This window comes from Manis pentadactyla, chromosome 1 (assembly GCF_030020395.1).
Source record: "Manis pentadactyla isolate mManPen7 chromosome 1, mManPen7.hap1, whole genome shotgun sequence".
NCBI lineage: Eukaryota > Metazoa > Chordata > Mammalia > Pholidota > Manidae > Manis > Manis pentadactyla.
Window position 1 is genome coordinate 118,755,160 of NC_080019.1, and position 20,013 is coordinate 118,775,172.

General features: G+C 41.4%; 1 protein-coding gene across 6 annotated transcripts in view; it reads left to right on the forward strand.

Annotated features, from left to right (window-relative positions):
• Positions 1-20,013, forward strand: part of TPRG1 (tumor protein p63 regulated 1) — a 241,001-nt gene that overhangs the window by 78,968 nt on the left and 142,020 nt on the right. The window lies entirely within an intron of this gene.

Genomic DNA, 20,013 nt, shown 5'->3' on the forward strand with positions numbered 1-20,013 from the left:
TTCTGAGTGACTCTGTGGGGCTATCCTTCCATTCCTGCTCTGCCCACCTCTGATCTTCTCATACCATGAGAGAATGTGTTTCATCATTAGTTGTTTTTTTCTGTTATACACAGCCAAACCTTATCCTAAAGGAGACATAAAATAAGAAAAGTGGTTATGCCAACTCCTGAAGGCTGGGGCTGGTGGGGCTGGCATTTCACGTGATGGAATGTTCGTAAGGTTCAGGATCCACAGACCAATCTACACTTACTGGCTTTGCTATGTAACTTCTCTGAGGCTTGTGTTCTTATCTTTGAAATGTGGACAGTAATATCCACCCCATGGAGTTGTGAGTGCACTTAAGGAGTGACCAGCTGGTGACTGCAGAGAGGCTCTGAGCATACTAGTTTCTTTTGCTTTCTAGTTTGTTCTGCTCGATTAGGAAGATGACACTCCGTATGTATCCTTTACGATGCTGCAAAATGCTAATAGGCAGCCACTCCCTGAGAAGCTACTGAGTCACTGAGTGAGGTGGTTAGGACAGCGGCTCTGGGCTGCAAGTACAAGGAGAAAGGAGTGCTATTCACCCAACCTGAACCCTGTTACAAGCGGCAAACTCATGGAGACATGGAGCCTGTTTTGTGATGGGAACAAGAACTTGATGAGTTGGTTTAAGAGAGCCTAAGCTATAGTAATGGGAGACAGGGGATCGGTTTTGTGAGTAGGGAAAGCATGTGTTAAAATGCTCATAGGAAAAAGATGGTTTTCCTCAATTCAGACTAAGGAACTGTGTGTAAGAAGGGGTGAGTCTACAAGCAAATACAGAGATGGGATCTTAAACCCAGTGCATGGCCCACTGCAGGACCCAGGGTGATGTTTTGTACCATTTGATGATGGGGCTGCAGGCAGGAGTTAGTTCTAGTGCAAAACCTGACTTATAATAATTAAGAACATTAAGTAATTAATACTCTTTGATTTTTTTTTTTAGTTAAAAATTTGTTTCAACTGTTTCATATAGTTACCAACATTCTGCTCTTAACTTGTGTTTTTTTCCTCTGTCATCATAAATGAATATAGTTGCACCCAGAGCCTGGAAAAATATTTAGTTGTGATAGTTTTGATGTCTGTGGTTATTCAGCAAATGTAGGACAATGGCTTAGTAGCCACTGTAGGGAAAGGGAGATGAATTATACATCGGCCTTGCCCCCAAATGCTTGAGGTCTAATTGGGGACTGGCAAAGTAAATAATGAAAACTATTCTTCATAGGTTTGTCATTATATGACAAACCCTAAATGGACAGATAGGAGCATTGTATTATGGGGGCACAGATCAGGCAACTATTTTTTTTTAAGGGTGGAAATTGTTGCTAAAGACACAATAGACTGATGGATTTTGATAGAGAATAGTAAGGTGCCTCCGAGGTTGGCGGAAGAGTATTATCAAAAGACATGATTCAAAGCACGAAAAGTTTCAGAAACCATGACGAGTCTCACTAAGGGGGCGTGGAGGGAGAGAGGGGAGAAACACAGTTAAACAACAAGATAAGGAGGTTTATATATTTTCATGGGCCAACGGGATTCACAAAGCTTTCAGAGCAGAGTTTTATGCACTTTGTGACCCTACTGCCTGTAGCACATTAGTATGTGGCAGGTGCATTGCTGTGTACTCAGTGAATGGTGAGTAAATGGTTAGAACAGGTTGTGGTGTTTAGTATGGAGTGGACACTGAGAGAAGTTTGATCCGATCTTTGAGTCAGTCCTGGTGAAAAGCGTTGGGTGCTTGACCTAAGTGTGGCAAGGAGAGGTCATATATGAAATTCTGAGTATCACCACCCTCTTCTGGGCAACAACGATCAATGGCCTCAAACTCCAAGTGAACAAAGTCACTTAAGATTTGCATGGATGGAGGGAAAGTCTGAACAAGAATTTCCTTGGGGGTTATGGACCTACCATCCTCAACAAATATCAAGTTACATCACATACTGTGATGAACTGGGCAGCAGGCAAGGATCTTGACCTTGCCTTTGGGGATCTGTGCCAAGAATGTCCTAGATTTGATCCTGGGTGGCGTGCTGTGCACTCACTCATGATACCTAGGGAGGAGTGTTGACAAGGATGGGTGGTGGGTGGAGGATTACTGAGCTATTTCTTGGCAATCCCCTGGGAGGAGTTCCTCAAATGCCACAATCCTGTTATTTTTGAGTAATTGACTAAACCCAGGTGCCTGATGGGACAGGAACACTCCCCATTTCTTCCAGATAAATATTTGGTTGCCAGGAGGTTATATTTAAATGAGAAATACCTCCTTAGGTTGTATTGCCTAGGAATTCCTACAGAGGGCAGGATCTTGTATTCCTGCTGGTAAATGATTGAGAGCCACCCCAAAACTTATAGGGCACTTGATAGGCACTGGTGTGAGGGCACCCAGTGTGAGCTTCTAAAAATCTGTTGCTCCAAATAACAAGAAACTCATCCGTGTTTGAGACCCTGCATTTCTTTAGGGAAGTGCTTCTGGTCTTCAGTGGCAGGATGACGGGATTCTGAAGCACAAATGGAACCCGAGTCAGGGATTTGGCTTTAAAGAGAGAAACGCATTCACTGAAAAAAGAGCCTGATCCTTTCTGGAAGCCAAAGCACACAGTCTGGGGAGCTAGAAAATTTGAATCTTTCAGATAGAGGGACTCTTGACTTTGCCTCTGCTGTTTATAATCAGTACTTTAAAGTTGGCTTTTCAGTCACCATTAGCTTAGATTTTCTATTTACTTTATGGGGAGAATCCACCTCTTTTATGTGTTTTCCTTCCATGTTCACTGAATGAGACTGTTAAGACTCAGCAATTAAATCTTAGAACTGCTTTTTGGTTCATCTGTCTTAAGAAACACCCAGTGAACTTTCTCAGCTTTTTTTTTTTTTAAGTAAAAGAGCAGGACAAAATGTGAATAATAAAACACAACAAAAAGCAGGTCACAGGCAAAAACACAAGTAAAAAGACTATTAACCTAACTTTCTGACTCCAGGTTCATTGTTTTTGGTCCTATCAAGATGCATCCTAGACATACATTCTCCATAATGGCATGTGGCATCAGGGTTGGATGCTGTGGCTCTCCCCATGATTTTCTGACTCATCTCTGAATCACTAGACATATATTAATTTGTTTTTGGTTTTAACTCTTTGGGCCCCTTTTCATTAGGGGTGCGGTAGTGTTCACTGACGTGGATCCCCTCCCGAGAGGGGAGACTTTATACCTACAAGTGAGTGGAGACAAGTTGAACAAGTTGTGCTAAGCCCTGGGGCCATGTGGGGTACATCCTCTGAGAACCCATTTGGAGGGACAGCATGGAAATGGGGGGATGCTTGGTAGAGAGTCAAAGTTCAGGATTTGTTTTTTCCAATTGTTTGGAAACAAAAAAAGCACGTTAATTACGGTGTGTTTAAATTCTTCCAAGGTGCTATTATGATAATTCAATAAATCAAAGTGTTATAAGAAATAGGATTTTGGAGCTGGAAGGTATTTTGGAGTATCTGGTTCAGTCTCTCATTGTATAGATGCAAACTGTGGTCTTGGAGGACTGTCATCAAGGCCCCAGGGGCAAAGCTGAGAGTAGAACTCAAAGATAGATGAACAGCTTAGAGGGGTTGTTCATTGACCTAAATCTGTAAGTTCTATCATTATAAAGTTTTGTTCTCCTTACGTCATCAGAGAATAGGGAATCTGCTCTGTAGAGGCATTTGGGAAGTGGAACAATGTCCAGGTAGACAGGAGATGTGGTAGAACTAAAATTCTCTGATTTAAAATTGCTACCTGGGCACTTTTAAAAAATAAAAAATGATACACTGAGGAGGAAAACATTTCCAGGTGGTTTTATAGAAATCATGCCTATTGGGTGGAGTTGAGCCCCGCCCATGATGAGCATTTAACTCCTCATGCCTTTGCAAATTGTCACTGCTGGGAAAGGGCTTTCAAAACATTTCCCCTCATCTTGGAATTTTCAAGTAACTATCACTTTAAATTCTGCTTGTCTGAAGTCGACGCAGTTCCCCTGGGCAGTTGCTGGGTGGCAGCAGAAGCGCTCCGGTGGTGGCCCAGGGAACCAGCCGAGTGGCCATGCTGGAGGGCGCCGTGTTCCTTTAGCACCGAACTTGCGCCCTGTCTCTGTAGCCAGCAGCACGGCTAGAGTGGCTGGGAGGACCGGGGCTGGCAGGTTGGGTGGGTCTTTGCTTTTCTTTTGTTTGTCACTGGCCATTTGGAAAGGGCGGTAAATAATTACAGTAGCTGCTACAATTAATCAGACAGCCACTGTGGGCCAGATATTGTATCAGGCTCTTCAGATATGTCATTGTGAATTAAATATCACTAGCAAGGTATTATTATCCCCACTTTACAGATCAGGGAACTGGAGAAAGATAAACAAACCTATTCAAGACCACAAAGCAAGCCAATGGTTTACCTGGGACAAAAAACTGTGACATGAAACTCCATGCTTTTCTTACCATCGACTCCCCAAAAATAAAGATAAAACCAAGAGCAATCATCTCAACTCTGTTTTTGAGGTAAGCCAATCAATGGGAGTGAAAGTATCAGGCAAAACTTTGGCTAGAGAGAGGATATTAATGTCAGTTGTAAGTACTCTAGTGTCCTGGAATCTGCAAGGCCTTCTCATTCTCATTATTTGGATTCACACACACACACACACACACACACACACACACACACACACACACACACACACCCAATCCCATAGTAAGTACAGTATGGGGTTAATTTGGGAGTTATAAATGAAGAGACAGGCACACTTGAAGGCAAAGTCATCTTACCAAAGTCCTTGGAAAAAGCGCACACTTGGGTCTGACGATCACTAGGCTAAGAAATTTTCAGTGCTCCACCGAGCCTTGAAGAGATGCCTTGTTTTCTCTACAAGGACAATCCTTTAAGTTCATTTGGCTCAAAGATAGTGGGATAATCCTAGGCCTTAGTGCACAGAATTAAGACAGCCTGTTGACTTGGTGGCCTCTGGTTCAGCACTAGCTAACTTCTGCCTGTGATTATGCTGATGGCTGTTTAAGCTGCACTGTACACAGAGCCCTGTGCATAGTAGGTGTCTCAATTAAGCTTGCTTATCATGCTCATAAATAAACTAGTATAAGTTGCTTCTTTACTGAAGATCCTTCTTTGTTGTCAACATTTAGACAAGCCTAACTTAATGTGCCAGAGCAGAAAATAGAAGGGAAGTGATCTAGATATTGTGGGTATTGTGCATGCTCGTGTTTTACATTATTTGTTTTTAGGGAAAACTTCTCGAATCTTGAATATTTGAGGTTGTGTCAGAGAACTTCTGGAACTAGAGTGGACCTACAAGATGATCTAAGGCCCAAAGACGGAAAATTATTTAAGTAAAGTCAAACACTCATTTATAGAGGCATGCACTACTGAGGGGTCTTGATCCCTTGGGAAGGGGCTGGGGCTTGGGAACCAAACAAATGTGGATTTGAATCCTGTAATTTACTGGTAGTATGACCACTGATTCAACAGTTGATGTCTCTGAGCCCCAGTCTCATCTTTAAAAATAGAGATAATTATAACTACTTTGTAGGATAGTCGGTAGTCTGAATGAACTAGTATATTTGAAAGCCTCATGTAGTTCTTGTGTACTTTGCCTTTTCTATCCACAGTGGCTCCTCTTTGGGTTGGATCCTAATGAGGTCATGTGTCTTAGAGTTTACAGCACAGATGGCCCACATGATAGAGGAGTACAACTCAGTCCTTGATGGGAAAAATACAGTGCAATCAGTCCCTTTATAATTTATTCACGTCATTGGTTAACCTTGTTATAGCATGCTTTTCCCATATGTAGTTTTAGCATCTATTATTACATTTGGGATCTGCTTTGACTTGTATTCTTGAACCTGTATAATTAAGTGTTATATTATAGTGGGCTTCCCAGCATTGGATAATGAAAAGTATTCTGGCCTGTAATCAGCGGAATTTTCTGCCAACTTTACCAGGCAAGTATTAGCTATGTGACTATAGATGTCTCCTTGTGAGGCCTAAATTGGAGTATTTTAGATCAGGTGATCTGTAAGGTTCTGATCCATTTTCATATTTGATTTGTCTATATATTCTTCTACTAGTCCATATTAAGACCCCTGTTTATTATGTCTGTATAATGCTTCTAGTGGGGTTGGGGCAAATGCCATTCTTCTAACTCAAATCAACTCTCTCATGGAAAATTAATCTGAATTTCCTAACTATGGACTTCTTCTGCTACACTGGGTATGTGTTTTGTTTTTGTTCTTAACTGCAGAAGCTAAATACTAAACAGGATCAGCAAGTTCACAAAGTCAGCTTTAGCAAGGGTAGACCTTTATAAAGTGCCCCAGGTTACAGGAAGGTGGCACTAGAGACTTCTGTCAGATAAATCATGAGACCTGGGGTCAGGCAAGGAATGGAGTCATGGGGTCATTAAACTGGAGACCACCCAAAGCTGACATCTTCTCTCCAGTAACCAGCCCTGACAAGTGGTTATCCAGCCTCTGTTTGAAGGCATCTGGTAAAAGAGAATTCACTTTCTTGCCTCACCGGTCCCACTATGGGAAGCTCTGCTTAGAATGATCTTTCCTGTACTGAGTTGAAGTAAGCTCCTCTTGAAGCTATCATCTATTGGTCCTAGTAGTTTTCTCTCCAGCTACACAGTATCAAGAGTTCCTCCTGTATGTCAAACACTATGCTAAGTTCTGGAGAGGCAAAATAGGACATTCTTTTCAAGGGCTTACAGTATGGTTTGAGAGGTGAACAAGTAAAATGTCAGCTGCAGTTTGATGTGACAAAGGGTGCTAGATGTAAGCAGAGGAGTACTTCTTACTCAGATAAGGGGGGACAGGAAAAATATTCCAAAGCATTTGAAAATCAAACATTTTCATGTCCTCCTTTATCTCTATCCTCCCCAGGCTAACTGTACCTCCAGGATATGCCAGGCAGTGTGACTTTGGAAGTCATAGACACAGTCTTAGGAGACTTGAATTCTAATCCCCATTTTGCTGCCATTGTCCCTATGAGCCAATGAACAAGTCAATCCATTTCCTATAGTAGAAGAGGAAAATAGCCTCCTTTCATGTTCTCAGACCTTGACATTGTAAACTAAATAGTGCACTTACCTGATGAATCTGGCCTAGCCTTCTGATGACAGGTTATTTCTCTGTTTCTGCTCCTCACTGGTCAGCCTAGATCAGCACTTAATTGTCCCTGCATCTGGTCTTATAAAGTCTCTGTGAGCCCCTTGTGAGTCCCCCTCTTCTACACTATGGGTCTATATTAGGGTGACCCTTGGCTTGTGCCTGAAGTGTTCTCAGCAATCATCAAATTAAAAGTGCACTTAGAGGAAGCCACAGAAATTTTGAGCGTGCCCAGGCAGATTAGAAGTTGCCCCTGGGATCTTTCCATTGACCAGCACAAAAAAGATGACTAAGGTTGTGTGTGCCCACTCACATGTGGAAATAATGTTGTATTTGTCTAGAAGCCAGTGAAAAAAAATAAATGTTGAAAATGGCTTGATGACAGGTTATTTTGTACCCTAAATGCCTTCATACCTCAAATCTTTTATTTTTTTTAATTCAAGAACTTCAATTTCTTTCCTCACTGATCCTTGGAGGGATTTTTAGAGAAAGAGCTAATGGCCCAGACTCAGAGGTCTGAGTCTATTTGAACTGACATAGGCATTACCTGCTTCAGCCAAGCTTTGATAATTTTCTTAGAGCTAAAGTGAAATGAAAATGTTGGGTTCATGGGGAATCTCAAAATCACTGGAGGGAAATCCCTTAATGGTAGGATATGGAATCCAGTATCCAAGTCCCATTACATAAATAACTATTTTCCTTGGAATAGGAAAAAATGTAATTGCCATTTGTTCAGCCTGTCTGGATAAATTTCAAGGTCATTGTCAATCTTTCTTGAGAGTTTTTAATATTATGCAGAACTTAAATCCGATGTGGACTCAATGGGACCTGAACTCACTGAGTTTTGGGTTTTGAATGACTGTCTTGTGTGGTGGGGGAGTAGTAATTGAGGCATGGAGGCCAGGTGGCAGCACTGAGAATTATCTGAGACCAGGGTAACAGTGTGGATTTTCTCATGTAATTTTAGTAAACTTTAATCACCAATTCATATTTGTGGAAAAGAATCCCCAGGGTTTGCACCTCCTCTCTTTTCCTAAACTAAAGGAATTGGGGTTTGTTCCTCAACTTCAATAAGAATTTCTCACCAATTTAAAAACATTTGGAAATTATATTTGCGAGTATACAAATAGTCTTCAATTCCTACCTTAAATTTAATTTTGATCTGTGCTTTTTCTAAAACAAATAAGTACCACTACATTTTCCCAAGATTGTATCTTAGAAATTTAGTGAATATTGATGAATGCATAAAAATGAAGTAATTATTCCCTGTTACAATCATAATCCACAAAACCACTCACTTATCAAATATTTATTAAGGCTAAGGAACTGCACATATTTGTGCCTTCTGATTTCTCTAGGAAGGAGAGGATGGAAAATGTTATTACCTGTAGGGAAGTCTGAAGTCTTTTCTTTTTTGACTGAGTTTCTCCAGATCAAGCTTCTAGTTGACAGCTTGGCACAAACACCAACCAGCATACATAAAAGTAGAATTTTAAGCCAGGTTCAAACAATCTGTTCAAATATAATAAGTGTGCATTGGGTATGAAAATGTGCACATCACGGTTAGGTGCTGGAGTGATATAGAGCTAAGTAACACATTCCCTGCTATAAATAGTGCACATTTGAACAGCAGATGTAAGTCAAGTGTATGGACAGCTCTGCTTGTAGGTGTAGTAAGCTTATGCCCTTGGAGAGGAGTTGACACCAAAGACAGAACCATAAAGCTGTGTGCACATGAGGAACACAGAGAAAGCAGTCTAGAGCACAACCTTTGAAGGAGGGTCCAGGGTAGTGGTGGGTGTTGGGATGTAAAGAAAAAGTTAGGGGAAAAAAGGTGGGCCAGGGGAATGGCATAGCAACAATGAAGTTACATGGGCAGGAAAGAGCATGGAAACAGAGAATAGTGGTTGGGGGTGGTTTTGCTTGAGTGTCATGAATGAGGAGTGGATGATAAGGCTAGAAATGGGGCAAATAAAGAAAGGAGCTTTTGAATGCCTTTGTGAAATCTTTGTACTTTCTTTGTGGTAGTAAAGCTGCTGTTAATTGTAAATAGTGAAACGCAACCATTAACAGCTAGGTTTTTTGACATGCCCTCTACAGGTTAGGCACTATGTAAACTACTGAGAAATCAAATAAAAAAATAGACAATCTCATACCTCAAAGTCTTCAGTGGGGTAAAAAGGAAAATACAATTATTTTAATATAGTTATAAGTACTAAGAGAGACATCTTGTTCAGGTAACTAGGGGATCGTGGAAAGTTTCTTAAAGGAAATGAATCTTAATTATTGAGTATGAGGAGAAAATGAGAATTGTGTCTCCAGTAAGATCCTTGAAAGAGTTGATGTGATTGCTAATATAAGGAACACTGGGAGGAGAGGTTTGGGTGGGAGGACGGGTCAGGGGGGTCAGTGGAGGTTTGGAGAGCACTTGGGAGACTGCCTTAGTGGAACAGGTAAGACTCGGTGAGAACCTAATGGTTCAGATGGCTGAGGACGGAGAGACGGAGACCCTCCGGAAGAGGCAGGAGCAGTGGACAAGAGATCCTGGAAATGAGGTTGGAGGTGGGAATTGCACAGGTGGAAGAGCACGAGAAAGGGGGTTAAAAATGGCTGCTTTTGGAAGTCTGGAAGACGGAGAATGATACTACTATAGGTCGGAGCACAGCAGTCAGGAAAAGCCATTTTCAGGGGAAATGTATAGAATTCAGTGTTGGGTCCCTGCTAGAAAGCAGAATAAGCAAATTCCTGTAAAACTGGGCCATGAGCAAAAGTTCATGGATTATGATGACATAGTTTCTTCCTTTCCTATCCTAAAAACATTGAGACCACAGAACATGTGCCCACATATTGCCTCAAAAATACTTTCAAATATTCATGTCTAAGGCAAAAAAAACAACACCACCACCCAAAACATGTATATTAACTATAAAGTGTAAAACCAGGCATGTTAACAATTCCTAGACTCTTCCTTGGCTTGGCCTGTGGATGTTCCGCATCCTACCTTGGGATTATTTATGACGTCTGCTTTGTCACTCTCCTTGGAGCATGTACATGCCACATAAGCAAGTTGCTTCCTTGGGAAGAGACCAGCACAAGCAGGCTTTCCTCAGAATACCTAATTTTCATTTCTTCCTCCTTTATTTTAGTTAGTAGGTAAAACTAATGATTACTGGACTCCATATATATGTTTAATGACCCCACATGCCTTAGGGATGACTCACGGCAGTGTCCTCTCCTGGCCTCCTCATTACTTCATTTCCAGTGCCATTTCTGTCTCCACTGTAATTGCAGCACTAGGCAGAACACTGCCCCAGGTGGGATTAGCTGAACTGTGGTGGTTTGGCAACAGAAGGACAGAGAGGAAATAACATGGGGCAGGAGGTCTGTGTGAAATAAGTAGCCCTGCAGCTTACTGCCTAACCTACAGCTTCCCCTACGGTTCCCAGCTCTCCCAGGGTTGTAAGATCTGAGTGTGCAGTAAGGGGTGAGCCCATGGGCTGCATTTACCCAGGAATAATTATCCAGCGGTGGAAGGGGCACCTTAAACACACACATACACCCTGAGATCTCGGGGGAATTTCAAAACCACATACATATTTCAGAAAACAATGTATTAGAAGCAAGGAGAGGGATTGATTTGGGTGGTCTGATAGTTTGGTGGAGAAAAGAATGAAGGTAGCAGGGAGAAGTTATGAATGGGAACATCACACAGCTCTATCCTGTTAGAAGCAAGCTTCGGTTCTTTGTTTCTTTCTTTTTTTTAATGAGGTTTTTCATTTGGGACTCAAGCCTCTCAAAATCAACAGGTGCCACCTCCCTCGGACTTTGCAGTCGGCACATGTTTGACCAGCATACAGAATATAGAACACTAAATGGAAGTGTATGGCCTCGGAGTACTTGGCCTGAAAGCCAAATAATCAGTTAGGGAGATCAGTTATTAGAAAACCATGTATAGTATAGAAAACTTCAAGCAAACATATTGAGGAGCATGGGTAGCATAAATCTATGAATTAGAATGTGTTTTTCAGCTTTGCTAGTCTAATTCCACATTCTCTGTTAGAATCATTTTTGTGTTAGCTGGCAAAGGGGAAACTGGTGTCTGCTCCAACATGCTCAGAAATGGGGAACTCACTCCCCAGGCAGCCAATTCCATTTTTTAATGAGCTGTAACTCTTAGAAAATTCTATTTTGCCAAATCTTCCCCATCAGTGCTTCCTTTGCCTCTGGAGCCACACAGAAGCTTAATTCCTCCTATCCATAAATATGTTTCAGATTTGTGAAACATGTGCCTTCTCATGTTTCATGTCTCCTGGCTGATTGACCCTCTTGACAGAGGACGTTCACTTCTATCAAGACCATTACCACAATACCCTTCTTCAGACCCTTGGTTGCTTGATTTAGACCCAGTGCCTTTTCTTTCCATAACATTCTGTCTTTGGGGAGTTAAAATGATGCTGTGTCCCCAAGGCTCAGAAGCAGTGGAGGGCCTGGGGAACCTATTGCCTGGGCAGATCAGGTGTTCCCAAGGTGAGCACTTGGGTAGTGGGCACCACTCTTGGGTGGGGAGAGAGCAGCAGGGCCCAGAGGTCAGAGAAATCTGGACTCTCATAGCTCTGGGTATTATAGCTGGAAGCTGGCCCTGGGCAACAGGCTGATTTACAGACTGTGCAAATTGCTCACCCAGATGCACAGTCCCACCTCAGAAATGTGGTGCACGGTGCTGTGAGTAACGCCTGTTTCTGTCCGTCTCATATGGTCTGTGTTCTCACTACCTGAGGTTGCGTGTGGCACTGTGGAAGGAGAAAAGTACCTAACACCTATGATCAGTGTTAGGAAGTTTGGACATAGTGTAAAAATAATAAAAATACCATGAGGTAAATGTTTCAGGCCATATTTGAAGTAAGATATGTACCAGCTGGAGGTCAGCAACCTTTTTCAATAAAGGAATAGATGGTAAATGTGTTAGACTTTATGACCCACAGAGTATCCATCACAACTCTGCAGTTCTGCTCTTCCAGAGTGAAAACAACTGTAGACAGCATATAAAGGAATGGATGTGGCTGTATTCCAATAAAGCTTTTATTATTTTTTTAAATAACAGGCAGAGGGCCAGATTTGGGTGCTGGCCCTGGTTTGCCAATCCCTGCCCTGGAGCGTGGACAGTTGGCATAGTGGGGGACAGTCCTTGGCGGCTTACAACAAGGCCATGTTCTGTCCTGTTCAGCATTCCTGTGCGTGATTCAGTGGAAGGCAGAGGGCACACCTGGCAAATCTGCAGATCTCAGGAAATCGAGAATGTTCTCTAATACTTTTGCAACATGATTAATATGCAGAAAAAGGCAGGTACAGCCTAGTGGCTAAGAGCATTGCCTTTGGACTTAAATGGACCTATATTCAAATTATAGCTCTGCCACTTTCTGTTTGAAAGAATTCTTACTATTTGTGTAAGTTATTCAGCCTCTGATATTATTTTCCTCATCTGTAAAATGGGCATAATTTTGCTTACTCTCAAGGGTTGTTGCAAGGATGAAATTAGATAATGTATGTGAAGTGTTTAACACAATGCCTGACACATAGTAGGCCCTCAGTGAAACATAATATGAAAAACATCTCTGAATCAATAATAAAACAAAGGAAGTAGTCTTGATTTGGAGGAGAAGCGACAGCTCATTCATCACACAGAGGCAGAATCTCCAACTAGCACTCCATGTTGTTTCTAGAGAGTCATTATCAAACCTGTAGATTGTGACTTTGAATGGAATAGTGCAGAGAGGGGATTCCCTCTCTAGAGAAGTGTTTAAGGAAAGTTACGGGATAGACATATAAAAACAGACAACTGGACCCAGTCCTTCTTATAGGCAGAGGAATTAGAGGAAGAGGTCTCTAAACAAGGCGTTAGAATATTCTGGTAGATCATAGGTTTTTATCTGGAAGATCTGTGAGCTAGATCTGTAGCCCCTCCATGTTATCCCTGTGGTTGGGTGGGATTCCTGTTGCTAAGGACCCAAGGGAGTTGTGATACTATTACAGCTTCTCTTTTGCTTAGGGATTTTGCTGTTAACACAAATCCCCTCTCAGCACCAGAGGTTTGCAGGGCTGTCTAGACTGGAATATATCTCAGGAGATAAACTGGGTCTTGCTTAGCTTTGCATCCCAGCAGCCCAGCAGAGTATAGGAGAAAATGCATTTAAAATCACGAGTGTCATGAATGAGAGGAGACTCACAGTTCATTTAAAAAGTGTGCTAATGATAAGAACTTAGGAACTTGGAGCTCCTGTTATATCATTCTTCCTTACTTCCTTTTCATTTTTCCACGCCCCTGAGCTGTAATATAGAGACAAGCATATAAATCCTTTCTGCATGTGCCTCCTGAGGGTTAAAGGAAAGCTATGCAAATGGAGACTTGAAGAAGGCTTGCATCTTCCATTAAAGTCAAGCTGATTATCATAATGAAAAGAACACAGGTCTTGAAAATAGTTGAAGTACAGACCCTACGGTTGCTATTTCCATTACCTTAGGCAAGTCAACACCTCTGAGTCTTTGAGTCTCTGTAATATGGGATGATACTCCCTGCATCATAGGCTTAATAGCTATAATACATGTAGCAATGTTGATTGCTCACCCAACAACCACATACCCCATTCTTCCATCCAACTAGAACCAGTTCTTTTTATGTATCAAGTCTCTCTGAGAAGTCATATCATTCAAGGAAGGGGATCTCCCACCCCAGGAGATAAGTGATTAGTAAGCTCCCTTCCTTGTCCCACCTAATTCTTTAGGCTTGAGCATACCCCAATTCAGGCCCATTAGCTAACATGTAATAAGACTTACTATAAGCCAGGTGCACTTATAAAGTCTTTACTTAGATCAAATCGGTTAACATCGTGTGAGGTAAATACTGTTAGTAATTTCATTTTACAAATAAAGAAACTGATGAATAGAGAGTTTAAGTAACTGGTCTAAGGAAATGCACTTAATAAATGATAGAACTGGGTTCAAACCCAGAAGTCTGTCCCCAAAGTCTGTTGTATTCTGTTGTGCCAGCCACTAAGCCAATCTGCTTCTCACATAAGTGAAAGTTGGTTAGGGAACTTCAGGGAAATATTTTCTTCATTGACTTTTTTTAAGTTGGAAGAAAAAGCTCTACATAGTTAGATCTACATGTAAACCTGGTATAGCTTTAGCAATCTTACTACCATGAGAAGAACTGAGACAAAATGCAGAGGACAGCAAAGCAGAAAGACTTAAAAATGACACTTAGCTTCTAAGCCAAACAACTGTGGAGCTATATTGTTATGGATTTGCATGTGCATACATTGTATATTTCTGTGTGATACTGGGACATTTTTGTTATCTTAATTAGGCACACATATAATTTTATAAATATGAAATCAAAATGTAATTGGTATTTTTCATCTGCCTTAGTTTCTAAATGCAAACAAAATGATCATTGTAAGCCTGGGCTTCAGAAGGATTGAGCTCTAGTTGAGTAAATAAATTTTGTCCTCAAAGACTTCAGTTTTTTGGTTTGACTCTTTTTCCAGCTTAGGTACCTACAATTTCATATTTTTCTCCTTTTATCTCCGGGTCCAAACCAGCACCCAGGAATGAAGACAGGCTCCTAACAAGGAGATTATAAATGGGTTGCAAAAGGCTGAAAGATTACCCCAACCCAGGGCAATGTCAATAGGCATAGTAGGGCTTCCCATAATCTATGAAGCACAGAGTGGAATTTCAGTCATCAGCCAGGAGATGAAGTGGTGTTATTTGGGACAGCGGTCATCGTGGTGCTCCTGGAGTTGCGTCCTGCAGGCGTTCGTTCTTTCAGCAGGCTGGGTCACTCTGGGTGCCGCCTCTACACACTCTCCTTCTGCCTTACCTGACTGGACATGCAGCTCGAAAGGCGGGAGTGGGGCATTAAAGACATGATCTGTGCCTCGTTTTGTTTCTGTGTCATTTTTCCTTCAACCCCTCTCCTCTCATGTTCCTTTTCTTTGCTCTTCCCTCCCCCTTCCTCCCTCCCTCCATCTCCTCTCATTCATCCTCTTGCTGCCTCTGTCTCAGTCTTTGCCTTCCTCTCTCCTTTTCCCCTCTTCTTCTCTACCTTTGTTTTCTGGCTGTTTTAATGAAATAGTATTTTTCTGATTTCTCTATGAAATGCCTTTGGGTGCTTTAGGGGATACCTTTCCCATCTGCTTGTTTTGATTACCCTGAATAGGCATACACAGCTGCCCCTTTTCTTTTTGAATAAAACCCAGTCCACTCAGTAAAAATCACTGCTTTTCATTTCCCTGGCTGGAGGGAGAAAGGATCAGATAGGCAACATGAGGATGGGAAGATAATGACAGATTTGATGATAATTAATATTTTCTGTGTCTGAATAGTGGAAGTCCTATCCAAGCCCCCCAGCCAAGCTCAGGTTAGACTCTTGGTGTGTGGGTTTAAGTGCTCTGCAACCTGGCATGCTGGGGCTGGTTTAGAGGGAGTGATGCTGTAAGTGTGGAATTTTGTGGCTCTTGTTTTATTATTATTCCTGAGTAAGCCATGCATATCTAAAAAGGAAACTTTAACTCAACCCACTCTCAAGGTGAATTAATGTATTGGGTCTGAGTTACCTCACCCCTAATTTAAATTACCACGATGTTTATGTATTAATTATTAAAGGCTTTGAAGTTTCTTGACCACTCATTTTAATTTTTATATCAAATATCAATTATATATGTGCCATGTTTTTGCTTATTTTTTTTTTTAAAGTAATGGGACATCTTAGATCTGATAGACTGGTAATAATTTTCAGATCTATTCTGCTTCTGGCATTCAGCTCCTTTTATTCTGTGTTTTCTTTCAAAAAACTCAACTAATCATTTCTTTTAGATCAATCAGAAACTAATAAGCAAAATAAGATTTAATTATAGTGACATGAAATCATTGTTGGATTTTTTTGGGAAATTTTCGTACTATGAAATTAGAGTTCTTTACTTTCTTAATGAATATGTTTTAATGAAGAGTAATTGAACACAGAATTTACTCACTATGATATTGATCTTTTCAATGGTGACCTTAAAAATAATAGGATGGAAGCCAAGAGTAGAATTGTTTTCATGAGGGGCAAAGGTCAGCAGTGACCAGTCCATCACTCCATAAACTGAAAGTGGCCAGGGACTGTCATACCCATTGTTTCTTTTAATCATCATAATAACCCTGGGGTGGGGTAAAAAGTATTTTCTTCTTTTTAAAAATGGGAAAAGTAAGGCATGGGGAGATTAAGTTACCTGTCTAGATCATAGAGCTAATAACTAGCAAAGCCAGAATCCAAGTCATATTCTTGAGCTAAGTAAATCAAAGATCTGGACAGAGGGGTTAACACTTTACATTTGCTTTTCTATTTTCATGTTTTGTAATAGACAAGATGACTGGAGACTCACCATATTCCCTCCTCCTATGACCAGAATTATATTAAAAGCAGGGACAGATCAAGGACATGTAACAAATGATGGATGCACAGCTATAATAAGGACAGGCATCTCATGTGGTCCCCATAATGTTCCTTTGCTCCTCATCAATGTTTCTCAACCTCCATTAACTGCAGGAAGAAAATCCCCTGCCTGTCTCCTCCCTCCATTTGTTTTTTTTCCCTTTCAAATCCCTTACTTTTTCTTAAGAATGAAGTTCATTATTTTTCTAAAGAACTGGCTGCCACATCACTGGGAGAAGAAGGGTATTACAAGCAGTTTGGGAAGTGTTGGTGAATTTTGAGTTGTGACTCTTTCTCTCCAGGACTCCACTAAGTGACTGCACGCAGCCTTTCTGGATCAGAGAGGGTAAGGCCCTCTGAGGATGTCAGGCCCAGTGTGTTCCATGGGATCACTCCCATCAAAAAGGTGTTCAGTACTTCAAAGGAAATGAAGACATATCAGACTGCGTGAAGTCAAAGGTTTCTACACTTCCAGAATGCTGTTAGACTAATGTGCATCGTGGATGTCTACGAGAGAGAAGTTTTTCCAGAAGTTCTTTGATCATAGAACTCTTTCTTCATAGAGCCTTTCTGCATTGTGTATAATTTAACCCCTTTCCTTTTCACAACAGTTCTTTGAGGTAGTTATTAAGTGTTTTACCTGAGACTCTGAGAGGTTAGTTCTCTTGTCCAAGATTCTGCCAGTCTAGTGGTCAGGGTAGGACTCAGACTCAGGTCTTTCTGCCTCCAAAGCTCATGATCTTCCCCTTATGCAATCCTGCCTTGTCTTTTCTCCATAGAGACTTCCCTGACTTTCCTCATGTGATGATTTCTCTTTTCCAAGTATGTACTGTATTCCATTTACATCAGTTTGTAGCAAGCATTTTTGAGAAATATTGTCCAACCCATCTTAGTCTTGCTTGAGTTGAGGGCTCTGCTCTCAAAGGTGACATGGCCTGGTTCCGCACTTGACTTAGCTGCTACAACTTGCCCCCTAGCTCACACTACTGAAGATATGCGGTTTCCTTGGTGTTTCTTAAAAAAAAAAAAAAAAAGTCAAGTAAATGCTCTGGTTTCAAGGTTTTCATATTTGCTGTTCTCTCTGCTGAGAACATCATTCCCCAGGTATAATAGGAATCACTCCCTCACTTTCTTTAGATTTCTGTTTAAATGTCACCTCCCTGGAACCCTGACCACTCTGTAGAAAACAGTCATTTTCCCCATTTTGTCAATCATTTGCTTTACCTTACTTTATTGGCCTTTATGCCACATATTATGTATCTGTTTGCTTCTTGCCTGTCCTAATGAGCCAGAAGGTGAGCTCCACAAGGGCTGGAGCTTGTTTCGGTTCACTCTATATCCCCAGGACCTAGAACGGAGCCAATCAGAGGAGGAGCTCCGCAAATAGCTGTTGACAACCACTAAGTGAATACATGTTTATTGCACACCCAGTCGGTGGGAGCAGGTCCCGTTCCCAAGCAGCACCAATCGTATTCTCTGACCTAGTATTTGGAACTGGGGTTGGGAGACAGTAGTTGGGAATTGGGAATTGGAGTTGGGAGTAGGATGGGGAAAGACAAGCGAGCAGATGTGCGTACCAGCCATGTGCACACTGTGGCGGGGAATAGTGTTTGTTCTCCTTCTGAAGAGAGAATAATGATGCACAGAGAGAATTCAGGTGTAAGAGACCATGCAGCCTGCCGGAGAGGGAGATGGGATAGATGTTGGAGTTCCTGGGCAGCTATCTACTTTCTGTTCTCTCTGATAGAAATTTCTGCATTTCCCTACTAGGTTTTGGGAGAGATCGGTGTGTCCGCATAATGAACTCCCCTTTTTCACTTAGAGCTTGAGTGATTAAGTTGTAAGGATTGCATATAACTGTTAAGTCTAACAGTGGCTTAAATTCTTATTTAAGAGAAAGTTGAGGGCTAGAATCTGGTGATGGCTCACTGAGGCCATTGAGGATTCAGCCTCTGTTCATTTTCCCATTCTGCTGCCCTTGCTTGCAGACCCTGATATTCATGCTTGCCACCAAAGGCTTGCAAGGTGGTGCTGCGCCTCCCAGCTGCACTTCTGCACATCAGACAGGAAGAAAGGGGAAGGAGGATGTGGTACAGAGGGGTTCTTCCTGGTGAGGTTTTGTGTTTTCATTTTGGAGAGAAAGTCTTCCTCAGGGAATTCTACTTATATTTCATTGTCTGGAACAATGTCCCATCCCTAAGCAGAGAAAGCAAGGATTTTAGTTTTTTCAGATTTCTATATAAAGATGGCAAAGGAAAAAGAGTTTGTAAATGGGTTCTGTCTAGCTTATTAACAGAATCTGACACAAATGGCAGACAAAAGACCCTGCTATGTATCCCAGGGTTCAGTCTTACTTGGTCTCAATTTACTATTTCCAATTTGAATTTGGGGCATTTAGAGTGGGATCCTGTTTAATGCTTCTCCTGGAGCCTTCAGAACATGCTGGGCTCATGGCATGTATCTATATGCAAATGTGATTATGGATTTTAATCTGGTCTGCAAATCTTATTTTCCACTAAGGAAGGTTCAGTTCCAACCTATATCAACTGCCACCTTCTCTAACTCCAACAGCATCGCTTGTGTGACTTCACATCCTGACTGTGCCACAGCCCCATTGCAAGCACCTTCAGATGAGCTGGGTCTTGACTTTCTTTTTTATACTCCTAGCATGAGGCTACCTTCATAGTCTGAGATCAGGGAATCCAAAGCCAGTGAACATCCATGTATTGAACACTACATCTCAGAACTCTCTGTCAGAGGGTCAGTTATTTTCTAATTTATTATAAATATTTCATTTGTTTGCATATTTTCTAGAATTCAGAAGTAATGTGTGTAATGACCCTATAAATATCACCAAACACTTCAGGGTCTCTAAAAAGAATGAGATTATAAACATTGCTGAGTTATTAAAATGGTTGACTTAAGTTTTAAGCTGTAAATGCTGTTGTGATTGGTAGATTTCAGATAGGAGCACAAGAGACGGGAAATGGAGCCCATTGGTAGGATGAAAAAAGAAACGAGAAATACCTTAGAGGCCCCAAGCAGTTCCAAGGGTCTTTTCTAGGAATGTGTCTCTAATGTCTGAGCAATTTGCTCTGGATGCTGATGGTTTCAGAGCAGCAGTGTACGTGACTGCTGTGTGTCGCTTTACTGTTCAGGTGCTGTGAGCAACACAGCATCTGTCAATACAAATGTCACTTTGGTTGAGGACCCTGAGTTAATGCCACCTAGAAAAATTACTGAGACTTTGGTATGACTGTTTCAAATATTTAATGGCTATTACATATTGAAATATTTCATGACTTTAAAACTTTCAATCATGAGTCACTCTGGAAGAATAACTCCAATGTGTTTGTCTATGTACATGTTTCCCCAATCTAAGATATAC